We start from the raw sequence: 18,684 nt of genomic DNA on the forward strand, positions 1-18,684 counted from the left end.
CCCAACAAAAGCTAGCAGAAAAATGGATAGGAGGCATGAATAAACATTTCACAGAACGGGAAACAGAAAAAGCTCATAAACATATGAAAAGATGATAATCATCATTAGTAATTAAATCAAATTTAATTTAGTATATTTACTTGTTAAACCACAATGAGATTTTTATATGCACCAAATTGGCAAAGATTTTAAAAGTCAGAAAACACCAGTGTTTACAAGGATATAGAATAGGGGTTGGCAAACTTTTTCTGTAAAGGGCCAGATAGTAAATATTTCAGGCTTTGCAGGTCATAAGTTCTCTTGTAAGGACTCACCTCTACCATTGTATCACAAAAGCCGCCTCAGACCATATGCAACCCATTGATGGCTGTGTTCCAAATTTTTTTTTTTCTTTTTTTTTTGCAAAAACAGGCAGTAGGCTTGGTTTGGCCAATAGACAGTAATTAGATGACCCTTGATATAGAGGAAAGACAAATCACATGGGAATATAAATTGGTAGAGACCTTTTGAAATGGAAGAAGGGCCCGTGCACAATCCACCCCCTCCGTATGTACTGTAGCAGCAGACGCCTTTGCAACGATGCTTAGAGCAGGATATTCATAGTAGCAAAATGCTAGAACCATCCCAAATGTCCATCGCCAATAACATGGGTCAATTTATTTTGAAATATTCACACCAAGAAATGCTACACAGCAGAGAGTAAGGAGGAGCCAATGCTAGAGGCTGTAATATGGATACATCTCAAACACGGTGTTGAGAAAAAGGAGCAGACCACCGAGGAACACGTACAATATGAGCCCATTTGAATAAAGATTAAAAGAGGCAACACTGAAAAAAACGTTTTTTTAGAATCACAAACAAGGTGACAAAACTAAATTGAAACGCAATCGAATGATTAATACAAATGCAAGACAAATGTTCACCTCTTGGAAGAGGGAGAGAATGTGATTTGGGACAGTCCCACAAGCGTTTCTAAGGTGCTGGGGCTGTTGTCTTCCTTAATCCAGTGGGTAGGTACTTGGGTGTGGGTTTTGTTTTATTCTTTAAATGCTAAATATGTAATATAGCTTTGTGTATGTGATATTTTTGTAAGAAAATATCAATTTGACTCTAGTGTGTGATGCAGTTAAGTGATGTTTTAGGAAGATTACTCTGGTAGAGGTACTCAGGATTAACCAGAGAGGAAAAAACAAGGATCAGGCTGAGCAATTAGGAGATTGTTAAAGTGCTCTGGGCATGAGGAGCAGTGGGCATGTAATTGGAGAGAAAGGAATGAATCCAAGAGATGTCTTGAGGTAAAGATGTAAAGAACTTTGGTAGAGGTAATGAGAAAGATGCCTAAGCCTGACATGTTTACTGGAACAAATACAAAACAAACAAAATAAAAATTTGTTGTAAAAATTCCCCATTGAAAGTTGAACACCATTCATTTTGACATAAAATAATGAAAGAATAGCTCATATTAATATTATTTAATGAATAATGACCAAACATCTGGCATCATACAGAGTGAAAAAGCAGGAAGAAATGTGATCAATTTACCATGTGTTCCAATCCTGAGTGATCTTTGGCAATGTTTTTAATGTTGCTAAGGCTCAATTTCCAACCTGTAAAATAGGTACAATGGTAATCTATTTCACATAGTGTTGGGACTTGATGTGTTTTTATCTGTTGACTGTACTACATAGTACGCAATAAAACTTGGTAAATGACAGAATAAAAAATAATGATATGAAACATAATAAGGAAAATTGTGCCTTTTAAGAAATAACTGGTAAGTTTTTCCCCCTAACATATCTTGATCTGTTTATCATGATGTTTTTTACAAGTGGCACTATCGGTCACCTGGCTTTGCTTTGCTGATATTGCTCTTTTCTCCCAGACTTTAAAGAAACATTGGATAATACAACTGGACTTATTTTAGCCCATACTTGGATACATTCACTTTTCTCCCTGTGACTTTGAAAAGGGCAAACTGACTGAGTAAGGCTAGTTATGATGTTGTAGAACATATCTCACTCTTCTGTGATTTGGGGTGTATCCTTACAGAAAAAAATTGAACATACATACCTCACTCCTAGCCATCTACAAGGGATAAATGGGTAAAAACTGGGCTCACATGCACTTAAATTCTGAGTTCTGAGCTTCTTTTTCCTGTGGGAAACTTAGTTACAATAAAAAATAGAGTGGGTAGAAGGAAGGAAAGTGAGAGTCCTTGCAAAGGAAGGAAGTCTGTCACTGTTTGGAGGGAAAAATTTCAATCAACTGCCTATATACAGCTCAAATTGTGCTGATAATAGTAGATGAATTTCCTGCTTTATTTTTATTGGGTACATTCAACCTTTAATGGCTCAAGACTATTTCTTCCCCATTTAATAGTAAGCACGATAAAATTATGTCTTAACTACATGAATGGGGATTACTTCAGGATTTTAAAAAATATGCATTGCCTTGGGAGAATAACATACAACCGTCAAGGTGAAACTTGAAATATTACTTTTAAATTATTAATTATATTTTATAGAGATACTATTTCAATCTTACTTGACTTTTGAATTAGATTGTTTAATGCTTGGGGCTATGTGCAGCTACTATAAAGAGATTAACTTTAGAAATATTTTTAAAGAAAATAAAGACAAAGAAAATGAAACTGCTTCTTTATGAAAACCTGAAAAAGTCTCTCTAGTAATTTTCTTAAACTGATCAAGTAGGTGATCTGTTAATTGTCATTTCGTAATATTTCAATAGTAAGTTATTAATTACCAAACTAATATGTTTGTAGTACATTATTTGCTCATGGTTTTGGTATATTTTACATAAGAGGAAAAGTTAGATTTTCCTAAAGATATAGCTAGCCTTTGCAATTTTGGAGCGTGGGTTTGGGGGAGAGATAGGTTGATCACTTCTAATTATAATTTGATTTATTTACATGTTCTTATTTCAGTCTAAGTAAATAATGAGAAAATGAATAGATCAAATAAATGCATATGGAATATCAGAGATATTCTTGCCAAGGAACTCATTCATTAGAAAAATTTAACAACAGTATTTCACAACTACTTTCAAAAATAGGACAAAAATTAGCGGTGACCAAAGTGATGTTTACATAAACTAAACATTCAATCATAGCAATTTAAACATTTTTTTTTCAGTTTGGTAAAATTCAAAGTAACTTCTTATAACTTCTTAAACAAAATAAATGATCTGAATGAATGTTCTGGTTTTTGAGTTGTGTAGTGAGAAGCCAATTTCTATGTCAGTTTGGTAGGATATGCATAATCATAAAAGTGAATCAAGTAGTTACAATGCCTGCAGCTCTCTCTGGTGGGTAGCACAAGACATGGTAAGTTGTGGACTGAATTGGAATTCCTGTTTAGTCAGACTGTATCCTGTCTTTTAATCATGAAGCATGGAGGAATATGACAGACAGGAAAACCCAAGAGTGTGTTAGTAAATAGAATGAAAAATGAGAGATAGACTCAGGCTTATTAACTCCACAGCGACAAGAACATAAACGACAGAGTGTATTCTCAATCTGCAAGGTTGAGAAACGATTATAATGGCCAATACTTTTTAGGGATTGTGATACATTGTGACACTTGTCTAAGAAGTGCATAAATTATATGCCATCTCTTGACCCTCCTGACAAAACTGTATAGTAATTACTATTATTATCACCATGTTATGAGATGGAAACTGAGGCCAACAGAAGCTAAGTAAATCAGATTGAAGTCACAGTTAAGTAAATGAATGGGCTAGGTTTTGAACTTAGGTCTCTGATTCCAGAGCTTTTATTTTAAACCCTTTACTGTGGTTCTGGGGGAAAGAGATACTAAATGACTCCCAGAGTAGGAGATTCTACTGTGAGACCAGATTAGGTGATACTAACATTTGATACTAACATTCTTAATTGGTTTAATTTGAGGATCTAGTAATAGTACTTATGTCTTCTTGATGACCAATGATAAATTTGAAAGATCTGATAAGAAATATTGCCTGATATAATTTAGACAAGCTGAATAAAACATTTTTTTTTTAAATTTCATCTGTTTGCTAGACATTTCCTTATGAATATCTGTTAAATTCCCAACTGCCTGTGGAGATTCAAAAAGGTATCAGAATAAAGATGTCCCAAAATAATTCATTTTAGAGAAGCTGTGAAATAAATGTGTACGAGGACTATGCAGTCATTTAAAATGATAACATAAGGTCTATGTAACATCATGAAAAAAATGATGAAAATACTAATTGGCATGTGCAGAATATAAGTTGCATATACACTATAATTATGGCTGTATTTAAAAAGCATTCTTTAAAAAAAACCCCAAAATATACCAAATGCTAACAAATGGTTGTGTCGAGTCGGTGGGATTTTTTTTCTTTCTCTAATTATGAGTTTTAAATGATGTAGTTAAATTACTTTCATAATAGAAAGAATGAATAAATAGAAAACCAAAACAGAAAAGCAAGAATGTATTTGAAAGAAACATTTAAAGCTTATAATCAACAGGGTTTCTTGACCTGTGGGTTTGGCTGATGATCAAGAAGGGGGAGATGAAGATGATTCCTAGTTTTTCTGGAGTCGAATGCATTCTCCAAGTTAAGAGAAGGAGCAGGTTTGGGGGGAAATTTGAGTTCAGTTTAGACATTGTTGAGTGTTGGGATTAACCCAAATATTGAATGCAGTTGGAGGAGCAGATTTTTGGAGCAATAAATATGTTAAGGTTTTTGCTGTCAGGTTTGTTATATGCTGAAGTAATTTTATGCTGATGTTTGATAAATAAGGTGAGAATAGCAACTCTGAGAGTGTGTAAAATCATCCAGGAAAAGATCCCAGAAAGAAAATAGAGCCAAGGACAGAAGCTCAGGTGGAAGGAAGGGATTTGAACAGGTGAGATTGGGGGCATGGAGTCCATTTGAGAGGCTAGTACTATATTTCTTCTGTGAGTTATTGAGGAAATTGCAAATGGAGCTAGACCCGGAAAGAAACACCTATTTAGGTGTAAAACTGAGTTAGAGAGGTGAAGAAAGGAAATGAGGATGATTCCCAGGTAACTACTGGTTTGAGTGACTAAATGAATGGTGATGTCACCAAATGATTGATGGAATAAAGAGGAGTAGCAAATTTAGCAAAAAATCATGGATCTAGAGCTTGAGTCTCAAATGTCTATGGTACATCCAGGGAGAAACAGCTGGTCAGCAAGTAGATCTGATTAGAGCTCATGAGAGAGGTCAGGGCCAGTGGTAAAGACCAATGTAGAGATGGTGGTGAAAGCCATGGCAGTGGGTGCAGTGTTCCATAAAGAGTAGGTCAATCAGCATCGAAGGCTGCAGAGAAGGCCCAGACAAGGACTGAAAGGGGCCACTGATTTGGCTATGAGGAGTTATTAGTATTTTGGTTAGGATATAGGATCAAAAGTCTAATTTCAGTGGGTTGAATAGTGAATGGGCATTAAAGAGCAGTGACAAGATAGACAAACCACTCTCTTAAGGATGTTGGTAGATATAAGGTGTTGAGTTTTTCGTTAATTTATTCAGTTTATGGGGTAACAGGTTAATTATATTACATAAATTTCACATGTACAACTTTATTTATTTTTCATTTTTTTATTTTTTTCATTAAAAATTTTTTTAATTAATTAAAGTTTATTGGGATGACAATTGTTAGTAAAGTTACGTAGATTTCACGTGTACACTTCTGTATTACATCATCTATAAATCACATTGTGTGTTCACGACCCAGAGTCAGTTCTCCTTCCATCACCATATATTTGATCCCCCTTACCCTCATCTCCCTCCCCACAACCCCTTACCCTCTGGTAACCACTAAACTATTGTCTGTGTCTATGAGTTTTTGTTTCTCATTGTCTTGTTCTTTTGTTCTTTTTGATTTTTATACCACATATCAGTGAAATCATATGGTTCTCCGCTTTTTCTGTCTGATTTATTTCACTTAGCATTATAATCTCAAGATCCATCCATGTTGTCACAAATGGTCCTATTTCATTTTTTCTTACCGCCGAATAGTATTCCATTGTGTTTGTATACCACAACTTCTTTATCCATTCATCTATCGAAGGACATTTTGGTTGTTTCCATGTCTTGGTCACCATAAATAAAGCTGCAATGAACATTGGCGTACACGTGTTTTTATGTATAAATGTTTTCAGATTTTTTGGGGTCGATACCCAGGAGAGGGATTGCTGGGTCATATGGTAATTCTATTCGTAATTTTTTGAGGAACCTCCACACTGCCTTCCATAGCGGCTGCACCAGTCTGCATTCCCACCAACAGTGGATGAGGGTTCCTTTTTCTCCACAGCCTCTCCAACACTTGTTACGATTTGTCTTGTTGATGATAGCCATTCTAACTGGGGTGAGGTGGTATCTCATTGTGGTTTTTATTTGCATTTCTCTGATGATTAGCGATGTTGAGCATTTTTTCATATGTCTATTTGCCATTTGGATGTCCTCTTTGGAGAAATGTCTCTTCAGGTCCTCTGCCTATTTTTCAATTGGGTTGTTTGCTTTTTTGTTGTTGAGTTTCATGAGTTCCTTGTATGTTTTGGACATTAGCCGCTTATCGGAGGCACTGTTTGCAAAAATCTTCTCCCATTCAGTTCGTTGCCTCTTTATTTTGTTGATGGTTTCTTTTGCTGTGCAGAAGCGTTTAAGTTTCATAGTGTCCCATTCATTTATTTTAGCTTTTACTTCCCTTGCCTTTGGAATCAAATTCATAAAATGCGTTTTGAACCCAAGGTTCTTAAGTTTAGTACCTATGTTTTCTTCTATGCAGTTTATTGTGTTAGGTCTTATGCTTAAGTCTTTGATCCATTTTGAATTAATTTTGGTATATGGTGACAGATAGCAGTCCAGTTTCATTCTTTTGCACGTGGCTTTCCAATTCTGCCAGCACCATTTATTGAAGAGGCTGTCTTTTCTCCATTGTATGCTTTTTGCTTCTTTGTCAAAAATTATCTGTCCATATTTATGTGGTTTTATTTCTGAGTTCTCAATTCTATTCCATTGGTCTACGTGTCTGTTTTTCTGCCGATACCATGATGTTTTGATTATTGTTGCCCTCTAGTACAAGCTAAAATCAGGGAGTGTGATACCTCCAGCCTTGTTCTTTTTTCTTCAGATTGCTTTGGCTATTCGGGGTCCTTTGTGGTTCCAAACAAATCTGATGATTTTTTGTTCTATTTCTTTAAAAAATGCCATTGGGATTTTGATGGGACTGCATTAAATCTGTATATTGCTTTGGTTAATACGGCCATTTTAACTATGTTGATTCTTCCAGTCCATGAGCACAGAATGTCTTTCCATTTCTTTGTGTCTTCTTCAATTTCTTTCAAAAATGTCTTATAGTTTTCAGCATATAAATCCTTCACATCCTTGGTTAAGTTTATTCCTAGGTATTTTATTCTTTTTGCTGCAATTGCAAAAGGATTTTTTTTTATTTCTTTTTCTGAGATTTTATCGTTAGTATATAGGAATGCAATGGACTTTTGTACGTTGATTTTGTAGCCGGCAACTTGACTGTATTCGTTGATTGTTTCTAATAGCTTTTTGGTGGAGTCTTTAGGGTTTTCAATATATAGCATCATGTCATCTGCAAAAAGTGACAATTTAACTTCTTCATTCCCAATTTGGATGCCTTTTATTTTTTTCTATTGCCTGATTGCTCTGGCGAGGACTTCCAACACTATGTTGAAAAGCAGAGGTGATAGGGGACAGCCCTGTCGTGTTCCTGAATGTAGAGCAAAGGGCTTCAGTTTTTCACCGTTAATTATGAGATTAGTTGATGGTTTGTCATATATGGCCTTTATTATGTTAAGGTATTTTCCTTCTATACCTACTTTATTAAGTGTTTTAATCATGAATGTTGTATCTTGTCAAATTCTTTTTCTGCCTTAATTGATATAATCATATGATTTTTGTACTTTATTTTGTTTCTGTGATGTATCACATTGATGGATTTGCATATGTTGAACCATCCCTGTGCCCCTGGGATGAACCCCACTCGGTCATGATGAATAATCTTTTTAATGCATCGTTGCATTTGATTTGCTAGAATTTTGTTTAGGATTTTTACATCTGTATTCATCAGAGATATTGGTCTGTAGTTTTCTTTTTTTGTGTTGTCCTTATCAGGTTTTGGAATCAGGGTAATGTTGCCCTCATAAAATGAGTTAGGGAATACTATCGCTTCTTCAATTTTTTGGAAGAGTTTGAGCAGGATTGATATTAGATCCTCTTTGAAGGTTTGGTAGAATTCACTAGTGAAGCCATCTGGTCCTGGACTTTTGCTTTTGGGAAGGATTGGATGACTGATTCAATTTTATTACTGGTGATCGGTCTGTTTAGATTTTGCAGTTCTTCATGGTTCAGCGTAGGAAGGCATTATGTTTCTAAGAACTCGTCCATTTCTTCTAAGTTATTGAATTTGGTGGCGCCAGTATAGTCCTTCATAGTATTCTTGGATAATCCTTTGTATTTCTGTAGCATCTATGATAACTTCCTCTTTTTCATTTCTGATTTTGTTTATTAGTGTCTTCTCTCTTTTTATCTTAGTGAGCCTACCCAAGGGTTTGTCAGTTTTGTTAATCTTTTCAAAGAACCAGCTCTTCGTCAGATTAATTTTTCTATTGTCTTTTTGTTCTTTATTTCATTTAGTTCTGCTCTGATTTTTATTATTTCCTTGCTTCTGCTAAGCTTAGGTTTCATTTGTTCTTCTTTTTCTAGTTCTTTAAGGTGTAACGCGAGGTTATTTATTTGGGATTTTTCTTGTTTCTTGAGATAGGTCTGTAATGATATAAATTTCTCTCTTAAAACTGCTTTTGCTGCATCCCAAAAATTTTGGTAGGATGTATTTTCATTCTCCTTCGTTTCTCTGTATTTTTGATCTGTCCTCTAATTTCTTCTTTGACCCAGTCGTTCTTTAAAAGTATGTTGTTTAATCTGCATGTATTTGTGTTTTTTCCTGCTTTCTTTTTGCAGTTGATATCCAATTTCAAAGCCTTGTGATCAGAGAATATGCTTGGTATGATTTCAATCTTCTTAAATTTGCTGAGATTAGTTTTATGCCCCAGTATATGGTCTATCCTTGAGAATGTTCCATGTACACTAGAAAAAAATGTATAGTGTGATGTTTTAAGATGAAGTCCTCTATAAATGTCAATTATGTCCATTTCATCTAATGTGTCATTTAGGGCTGCTATTTTATTATTTATTTTTTGTTAGGATGATCTATCCATAGCTGTCAATGATGTATTTAGGTCCCCTAGTATAACTGTGTTTCGGTCAATTTCTCACTTTAGTTCTGTTAGCAGTTGCTTGGTATATTTCGGTGCTCCCTAATTGGGGCATAAATATTGATGACTGTTATGTCTTCTTGTTGTATAGTCCCCTTTACCATTATGAAATGTTCATCTTTGTCTCTTGTTACCTTTTTCACCCTGAAGTCTGTTTCATCTGATAACAGTATGACTACACCTGATTTTCTCTGGATACCATTTGCTTAACGTGTCAATTTCCACCCTTTCACTTTGAATCTATGCTTGTCCTTGTAGCTGAGATGTGTGTCTTGGAGATAGCATATGTTTGGGTTTAGATTTTTGATCCAATCTGCTACTCTGTGCCTTTTTATTGGTGAGTTCAGTCCATTTACATTTAGGGTGATTATTGATATGTGAGGATTTCCTATCATTCTATTTTTAGTTTTCTGGTAAGATTAAATCTCCATTGTTTCTTTGCCTTTTTGTTGTTGTCCATTATTTCTGTGTGGTGTTATTCTATGATGTTTTCCTCTGTTTTTTCTTTTATTACAGTATATATTTCATTTCTGGATGTTTTTTAGTGGTTACCATTAAGTTTTGTAAAAGAAAGTTTGATATTTAGAGTATTCCATTTTCTTCAACATGCTTACTTTCTCCATTCCCATGTTTCGGTTCAATCCTTTACTCTCCCCCTTTTTATATTTTGGTTCCCACAAATTGTCCCTGTTGATGGTGGTTGAATAGCCTCCTTTAGTATTTCTTGTAGTGCAGCTCGTGTATTAGAAAATTTCCTCAGCTTCTGTATGTCTGGAAAGGTCTTTATTCCTCCTTTATATCTAAAGGATATTTTTGCTGGATATATTATTCTTGCCTCATAATTTCTCTCTTTCAGTAGTTGAATTTTTGTTTCTACTCCCTCCTGGCTCGTAGAGTTTCTGCTGAAAAATCCGATGATAATCTAATGGGCTTTCCTTTGTAGGTTACCGTCTTCTTTTCCCTGGCTGCCTTGAGGATTCTTTCTTTGTTGTTGATTTTAGACAGCTTCAATACAATGTGCCTTGGAGAAGGCCTGTTGGGATTGAGGTAATTAGGTGTTCTATTCGCTTCTTGGATTTGAGGACCCAGTTCTTTCCACAAGTTTGGGAATTTCTCATCGACTATTTGTTTGAATATACTCTTCGTTTGCGTCTCTCTTTCTTCTCCTACTGGTATGCCCATTATTCTTATATTGCTCTTTCTGATGGAGTCAGAAAGTTCTTGTAGAGTTCTTTCATTTCTTTTAAGTCTCAAGTCTCTTTCTTCTTCCATCCATGTAATATCCAGGTTTCTATCTTTGATGTCACTGATTCTTTCTTCCATCTGGTCAACTCTACTAAATAAGCTGGCTATTTCATTCTTAATTTCTTCTATTGAGTTCTTAATCTCCAGAAATTCTATTTGGTTGTTTTTTAAAATTTCAATCTCTTTGGTAAAGTGTTCGTGTTGTTTTTGATTGTGTTTCTGAGTTCATTAAACTGCCTTTCTCTGTTTTCTTGTATCTCATTGAGTTTTTTCAGAACTGCAATCTTGAATTCTCTGTCTTTTAAGTCACATATTTCCATATCTTTAAGTTCCTTTTCTGGAGACTTTTCACTTTCTTTCGGAGCTGTCTTGGTGCCTTGGTTATTCATGACAATTAATGATTTATTATTTCTCTTCCTTGACATCTACAGGAGTGGGTTCTCCAACAGGTTGATAGGAAGAGGTTGGGTTCCGCTGTGTTATATGCTTTCCCTTTAGCCCTCTGGGCCATAAAGGGAGCCCTAGCAGTCTGAGTTCTTCCCTCTCCTGCAGCTGCAGTAGTTCCTGAATGCAGCAAGCTCGGAGCACTGAGCTAGGTCTGTGTCCTGCGCTCACTCGGCTCCGTCTCTGCACTCACTTCTCCCTTCTCTCCTCCCTTGCTCACACAATTTGCCCACATTTAGGTGAGTTCAGTAGTGAGCCTGTTCGTCTTGCCTGTCTGCTGTGCAGAGAGTTCTTTGTGGAGTTATAGCTGTTTAATTTATTGTAAATTTCAGGGGAGATTTCCAGAGGATCACCTCATGCAGCCATTTCGATGACCTCTTCCACATGTACAACTTTATAATACACATCTGTATAATCCATATATGGATTACATATAATCCAGTAAAATCCATAGACTTTACTACCCAAAGTCTAGTCTCTTTCTGTCAACATACATTCGACCCCCTTTACCCTCTTCATCCTTCCCCTATAGTAATCAGCATTCTGTTGTCTATATCTATGAGTTTGCTTGTTCATTTATTCCTTTTTTTGTTTTATAGCCCACGTATGAGTGACGTTGTACGTGGGACATAAAACAAAAAGGTATTGAGTCTTTTGACTGGGGAAAAGTTGCATAGCCCACGTATGAGTGACATTGTACGTGGGACATAAAACAAAAAGGTATTGAGTCTTTTGACTGGGGAAAAGATGCATGGCATGATTTTAGGATGTAGAAAATAAGACAGAGAAGAAAGAATGGATAAAATACTTCAATATGGAGATAATGGATAAAATAGGTTCTAGAGAAGGTGTTATGAGGTATAATGGGAGTGGAGTGCCCCTGTAAAGGATAGGGATATCTACTGCTCTAGAAGAGACCACCCTGAAGTGATTTGCATATCAAAGCCAAGTTCTCTCCCTCTCTCTATGCTAATTTAAACCTGTGCTACAACTTGACTCGCATTGTTCCAGAAAAATGATTAGCAATCTTCAAATTAATAATCCTATCACTCTTCACTTTTGAGCTAGCTATTAAAGTTACCCAAGTAAGGAGCAGCTCCATTACTAATCAACTCCTGAAATCTGGATTGTCTGACCTTTTGACTTTGAAATCATAGCCTACTTGTATTTCCTCTCCATCCTTTGGCAGTGGAGACTCTCTTAACCTTCTGAGATGCCACCAGGCCTCCAAAGGGAATATTCCATGGAGTTTATTTCTTAAGCCAGATCACCCCAAAATTTTGTCCAAATTTGGTAAAAAATCCATATAACTGTTTTTTGTTTGAATTCATGAAGCAGTCATAGAGGAAAAGTTAATTTCATTTACATATATGTTAAGAATATATTACATATGTTGCATATATTGCCCCATAACTTCATTTTTGGAATGAAGGAAAAAAACCTAAGGTCTGGAGGGATGAAGTAACTTGTTCAGGGTCATAGCCAATTGATTTGTAGCAGGAACTAGCAATGTGGCTTCATGGCTTGAATTCTAGTGCTTCATCCTGTGACATACATTTAATACTTTACAACCAAATTGTGGGGTTTTTTGTTTTTTGTTTTTTCTTTTTTTTAAAATGTGTATCCACACTATATTGTATTTGGCCTAAAACTGTAGGTTATCCCTTATTACTGTGGATGACCTATTTAGGGTCTGTTTGAAAGTTTTGCTACCTACATATGTGATAGGATCTGGCTGCCACTAAATGAAATACTATTTCCGCTTGCCTCAACTGTGATCTTATAAAGCAGCTATAACTTGCTTATTTTGTAATTATTCCCTTTGTTAAGAGAATTGGTTTGAAGGACTTCTTCAGCTTTAACATTTACATGGTACAATGTACCATGTCCTGAGTAATACATAAGTAATAAAAAATAAAAAATTGAAGAACAAACAAACCTACTTTAGAACTCGTATGTTATTTGTCCCAGAATTTGGTTGGTTCTAGTTTTATAGATTTAAATATAAAACATATGAAAAGATTCTTTTGAAATTGAGCCTTTAAGGTTTTCTTAGAAGAGGAGGTTCTGCATGTGTCAATTGAATTAAACATGACGTGGGATTCCCAGAGTGGAAATTTGAACTCTTCAGAGAGTGTTAGGTGGTTGGACTGAAGGGACAAATAAATCAGAGACTTGGAGAGCTTATAGGTCTTATCAAACCTTATTTATGCTCTTGAGGGTGACAGCATGTAAAACAAATTAAGATGTGTCATTATTGGTATCTAAATCCCATGATAGCTTTTCATCTCTTTTCTGTTTTCTTATTTAGTTTGGGTTGATGCCATTTTGTTTCGGAATTGGAAGTTCTTTTCTATTCATATGGATCTTTGTCTTTCATTTGAATGATATTTTTTGATGATAGAGACGGAGCACAACTAAACAGAACAAACCAATACCATTGCTGACTGTTATATTTAAAGGTATTCCTTCAAAGACAAGACATAAATAAAGTGTATCAATTAGGAATGGGTTGGTCTAACTTTCACAATTATGTGGGCAGGAACAAGCTTAAATTATAGCTCAGCAGTTGGGAAAACCCTTCTTATTCTAAGAAGCTGAATTCTGTAACTTAGAAATAACACTAGTGTGTTAGAAGTTCAATGTGTGACATGTGTTCCTTATTTGCAGTTGGTATCACTGTAGTGTATACACATTGACATTTCAAGGTTTGAAAGTTGTCACAGAAATATTTTTTTTATGTGCATCATGTGGTTTTATTTTTCTTTGATTTTTAAAAGCCTTGCACATATGCATCTGGTCCTAGGTTTATAAAAAAAATAAAAAACAAAAATATAAATAGAAACTAGCACATTAAGCCTACTATGTAGAGGTAACCACTGTAAACATTTGGGTCTTCCTTTCTCCTAGATTAAAAAAAAGTTAGTAATAATGACAATAATAATAATAATAATTATAACAGCAGCTACCATTTATTGAGAATTATGAACCAATAACGTCATAGTTTGTTGAATTTATCAAATGAGGAAATTTATATAAGCACATAGAATAGTGCTTTATATACATACAATCAGTGTGCTTTATATAAATGTCTACTGTATGTGTTTATATAAATTTCCTCCTTTGACCCTCACAAAAATATTATGAGGTAGGTAATATTACTGTTCCCATATTACAGGGGAGTAAAAATAACAGAGGTTAAGTAACTTATCCACGCAAAGGAAAGTCGTGGAGCGTTTGAATACATATTCAAGCAGTCTGACCCCAGAGTCTGAACTTGAACTATTATTACCCTCTGCTGCCTCATATACATGCTCATTTATATTTAATGTAAATAATACTTTAGAAACAATCTAACATTCTGCTTTTTTTTAACAAACTTATTATCGTTAGGATTTCTCATGTGATAATTTTTCATAAACATAATTTAAAGTCACCTAATGAATCATTATGTGACTGTATCCTATTATATGTAATTGCTCCCTTTCAGTGAGACGTTTAGATTGTTAACAGATTTTTGATATTATAAATAATGCTAGGATGAAGCTATTTTTACATAAATCTTAGGATTTCTGATCATTTGCTTAAATAGAGTCCTAGAAGTAGAATCATTGCCTGCTATGAAGACATTTTAATGTCACGTTCTTCTAAATTATAATGAATCCAAGTAAATTTTGAAAAAAACAACAACAACATAACCCTATGTACAAATAAGCTCCAGATCGTCTCTAAAAGTTAATTAATGGGAGTACCTACATTTTCAGAAGGCAGGAGGCTAAGTAATGGGGAAACCAGTTCTCTAACTGAAGCCTGACCTTTGCTCATTAATAAGGCTACAGCCTTATCTGTGTATAAGACCCCTGGAGCTAATCCACACATGGATTGCCCATTGATTTAGAGTAAACTGTGTTCTCAGAGCAGCTTTTTAGAGAGAAACAGCAAGAAGAGAAATTAGGCCAGAGATTGCAAAGTATGTATAGATGCTTAAAAGACACAGCACACATGTTGTTTTTAATTAGAATTCATATAGCCCACTGTGTAACATGAATATAAAATAACAAAATAGAACTCTATTCTGAAGTGGCATTTAGCATGAATATGGGAATTTCAAGGTGCATTATGAAATAAGGCAGGATAAGTCCTCTGCAAATGTCTTTATTCTCAAAGTTGAAGCCAGAACCAGTGAAATGAGTAGATCTAAAGTGGTGATGGTGTGACTCAGTCGCTGAAAGTGTGCTTTGCTTCCTTTGGTAACCTGCCTGGTGTTATTTTCTTGTTTATTGCTTTCATTCTGGCTTTATTAATCTCATCCCTAAACCTCAGTCTTATTTACTCACCATGCTACTCTCTTTTGGCCCCTGATAGGTTCTCTGATATTTTCTATCTTGCTGCCTATCCTTCCCTGGACTCCAAAAGTCAGAAAACCATTTATTTGGCTTTATCTATATTTTTATATACACATATACATTTACATGTATGTATACTTGTGTATATGTATGTGTTTGTGTATTTATGTATTTTAAATATAGTCTTCATTAACCAATACACTTGATCTTCAGGTGTAATGTAAATAATGTAAATTATTATTCAATGTCTCCTCTTTATTCCTTGTCTTTAACTAGTGTTTTCTTACTGTCCTGTGTCCCAGGCAGGTGTTCCATCCTGGGCCCAAATTTGTCAGGACTAGTTTATGAAAAATGACAGCTCAGTAACTGAATGAGAAAACTCAAGGAAAGGGCATGTTCCTGGCTCTAGTAAACTAAAGAATGAAAACAAGGGGATTAAATACAAAGTGATTACGGTGAGAATACATAAATATGTAATAGCATTTAGGATTGGCTAGGAGATTAAGTTCCTGCAGTTATACCTTTCCTTAAATAACATACAAATGCCCCTTTTCCAATGCTCCCTCAGGGTAGGTAGAACTATGTATAATGTTACCTATTATAAAGGATCTATTGGTTCTTTATTCAGAGGCTTAGATTTAAATTCTTGACTTTCAAGGAACACTGTATAAAGAACTCCCCCTTGGTGAGTCTCTAAATACTAAAGAGCAGTGGCTCCCAAATTGGCTGCATATTTGAATCGCCTGGGGAGATTTATAAAAATGCAATGGGGCCTGGGAATTTATATTTTTCAAAAGTTCTCCAATTGATTTTGATGCTCAGCCAGGTTTGGGGACTTGTGTTAAAGTAGCTGCTTGGATATTACCTAAGTCGGTTTCTGTGCCTTCAGTGAGTATTCAGTAGGTGGCGAACAGTTATTGAACATGTACATTGTGCTAATCACCATGACCTTTTATAGCCAAGGAAATTTGTTTAGGTTTGTGAATGGCAGAAACTAGGTTCAAAACAAGACTCTGAGCACTCATTCTAATTCTGCCTCTCAACAGAATGTTGGTTAAGGCACAGAAAAAGGGAAGGAACGGGTTAAAGTTAAAAATTCACTCTAACTCGCACATGTTACTCAATCATGTTTCTTCACCATAAAATGGAAATAATATCTCTGTAGGATATTTTTCACTTACCTGTATTCTAAGATAATTTTTGTACTTGGAGAAGATTTGCGAAGTGAGTACAGAGATTTCCTATATACCTTTTACCCAGCTTCCTCTCATGTTAACATCTTCAGTAATGCCATGTCTAATATAAACATTTTATGTAACCATGGTATATTCATCAAAACTAAGAAATTAATGTTTGAATTCTCCCAGTTTTTCAATAAATGTATGCATATTTTTTCCCCAGTGTCCAGGTCAGAATATCACATTACATTTAGTCATCATGTCTCTTCTAATCTGTGACATTTTCTTGGCCTTTTCTTGTCTTTCATGACTTTGACACTTTAAAAAACCAGTGGACAGGTATTTTGTAGAATGCCCTTCATTTTGGGTTTATCTGATGTTTTCTGACGATTAGACCGATGCTATGAATTTTGGGGAAGCATTCCACAGAGGCAATATACCCTTGTTGTATCGCAGTAGGGCCTTTGTAAGATTTTGACGTGTATTCCCTCTCAATACAAGTATTTAAGCAAAAGCTAGAAGACTGTTTGCAGTGCTGAAGGAATCTTTGCATTAGGCAGGATCTTTAAGACCATGCAACTCTTAAATAAGGGAACCTTACAAATAAAGTCACACATGCAAGATCAATATGAGATTTGGATAGAGTTGAAAACCTAGAAAAAATCCACTCTAAGAATGATCCCCATCTTAGAGATTACTAGGGTTTTCCTAGTTGGGGGCATAATTCAGAATGTGATATCTCCATTATATTTGGGGTTTTCTCCAATGCGGAGCCATTATTACAGGCCCTGAAGATGCATCTGTGTGTGAGTGTTTGCTGTGGGTAATTGAAGCCACTTAGTTGCTCTTGTGGTTTTCCTCTGTGTTACTAAAAATTAAATTGATGTGTAGTTAAGTGGAAAGCAATCCGATTTGAAACAAAGCAATGACTTGACTCTATGGCTCTGTGCTTTGGATATGTTAAGTAATCTTTTTTGCCTTAATTTCTCTGTGAATCATAAGTCTTACTGAAATCTGTTGACTTATATTAGACTCAGAGCATATCTTCTGAAATATAATGCTTACTCCTGGCAAAAATGGGATGTAACAGGGTTAACCTAAAAGAGTTAATTCTGTATTTCAACATAGGCATTGTAAAGGTGCTTCATTATAATAAATAATTTTAAAAATGAAGACACCAAACAGATATGTTTATTTGAAATGTGCTACATTTCCTTGGGAGAAATAGAGGCACAACTGTAACACTACAAATACTATGCTGCAATGTTGACTATTTATCTTGGAAAAACTATGGTGTCATGGAAAATGCTCTCGGAAATCAGAATACCTGGTCTAGTACCAAGGCTGCCTCCACATACCCTAACGAAACACATAATCTCACCATTGGGCTTCTTCATCTGTTACATTAGAAAATCAGACATGATTTTTAAGACTGTTTTTTAAATTCTGTAGTTCTTTGATTTTTTTTTTTTTTTTTTGGAGACTTCATCCTTCATGTCCACAAAGCCATTGATTCTGCATGGCTGCTTTGAAAATTCATAAAATCTTGGCTGTACATTTTTTTTCAGCTTGAAAAAGCAACTCATAAATATCTCACGGTGTTTAATAATTTGTTTGGAAAATTGATACATTTTTGTTCTTATGTTTCTTAACTAGATAAAAGGACTGCTTCAATCTCAGGGAGAGAATAGTTTAGTTATGATATCTGAATTTTTGAAATAGAAAATAACCTCATAAATGAATACATATACAATTTAATGAATAAATTGTCTATCTGCCCAAGATGTTCCAAACTATTTTATTGGCATGAAAATTGTAAAATATTTGGAAAACAGTTTCATTGTGATAAATATAATCAACACATTTCCTGTACTATAGTTGCAGACCTGTTCATAAACATTAAAAGAAAATAAAGTGACCTAATGTCTGGGAAAGAATTCTCTAATAGAAACAGTTCAAGTCCACGGTTTGTGATTTTGCAAGTGCACAATCCCTTCTGGGAGGCCCTCTTGACAGATTTGCCCTGATTAGAAAAGGAATGTCATTTGGCTCTATGCAAAGGTGGTATCATTTCATTGTGGTCTGGTCCATTTTGATATCCTTGCTGACAAAGGGGGAGAAGCAAATTGCCCAATCAGATTCCAAACTATCCTACCA

The sequence above is a fragment of the Rhinolophus hipposideros genome, assembly GCF_964194185.1.
Source record: "Rhinolophus hipposideros genome assembly, chromosome: 9".
Lineage (NCBI taxonomy): Eukaryota > Metazoa > Chordata > Mammalia > Chiroptera > Rhinolophidae > Rhinolophus > Rhinolophus hipposideros.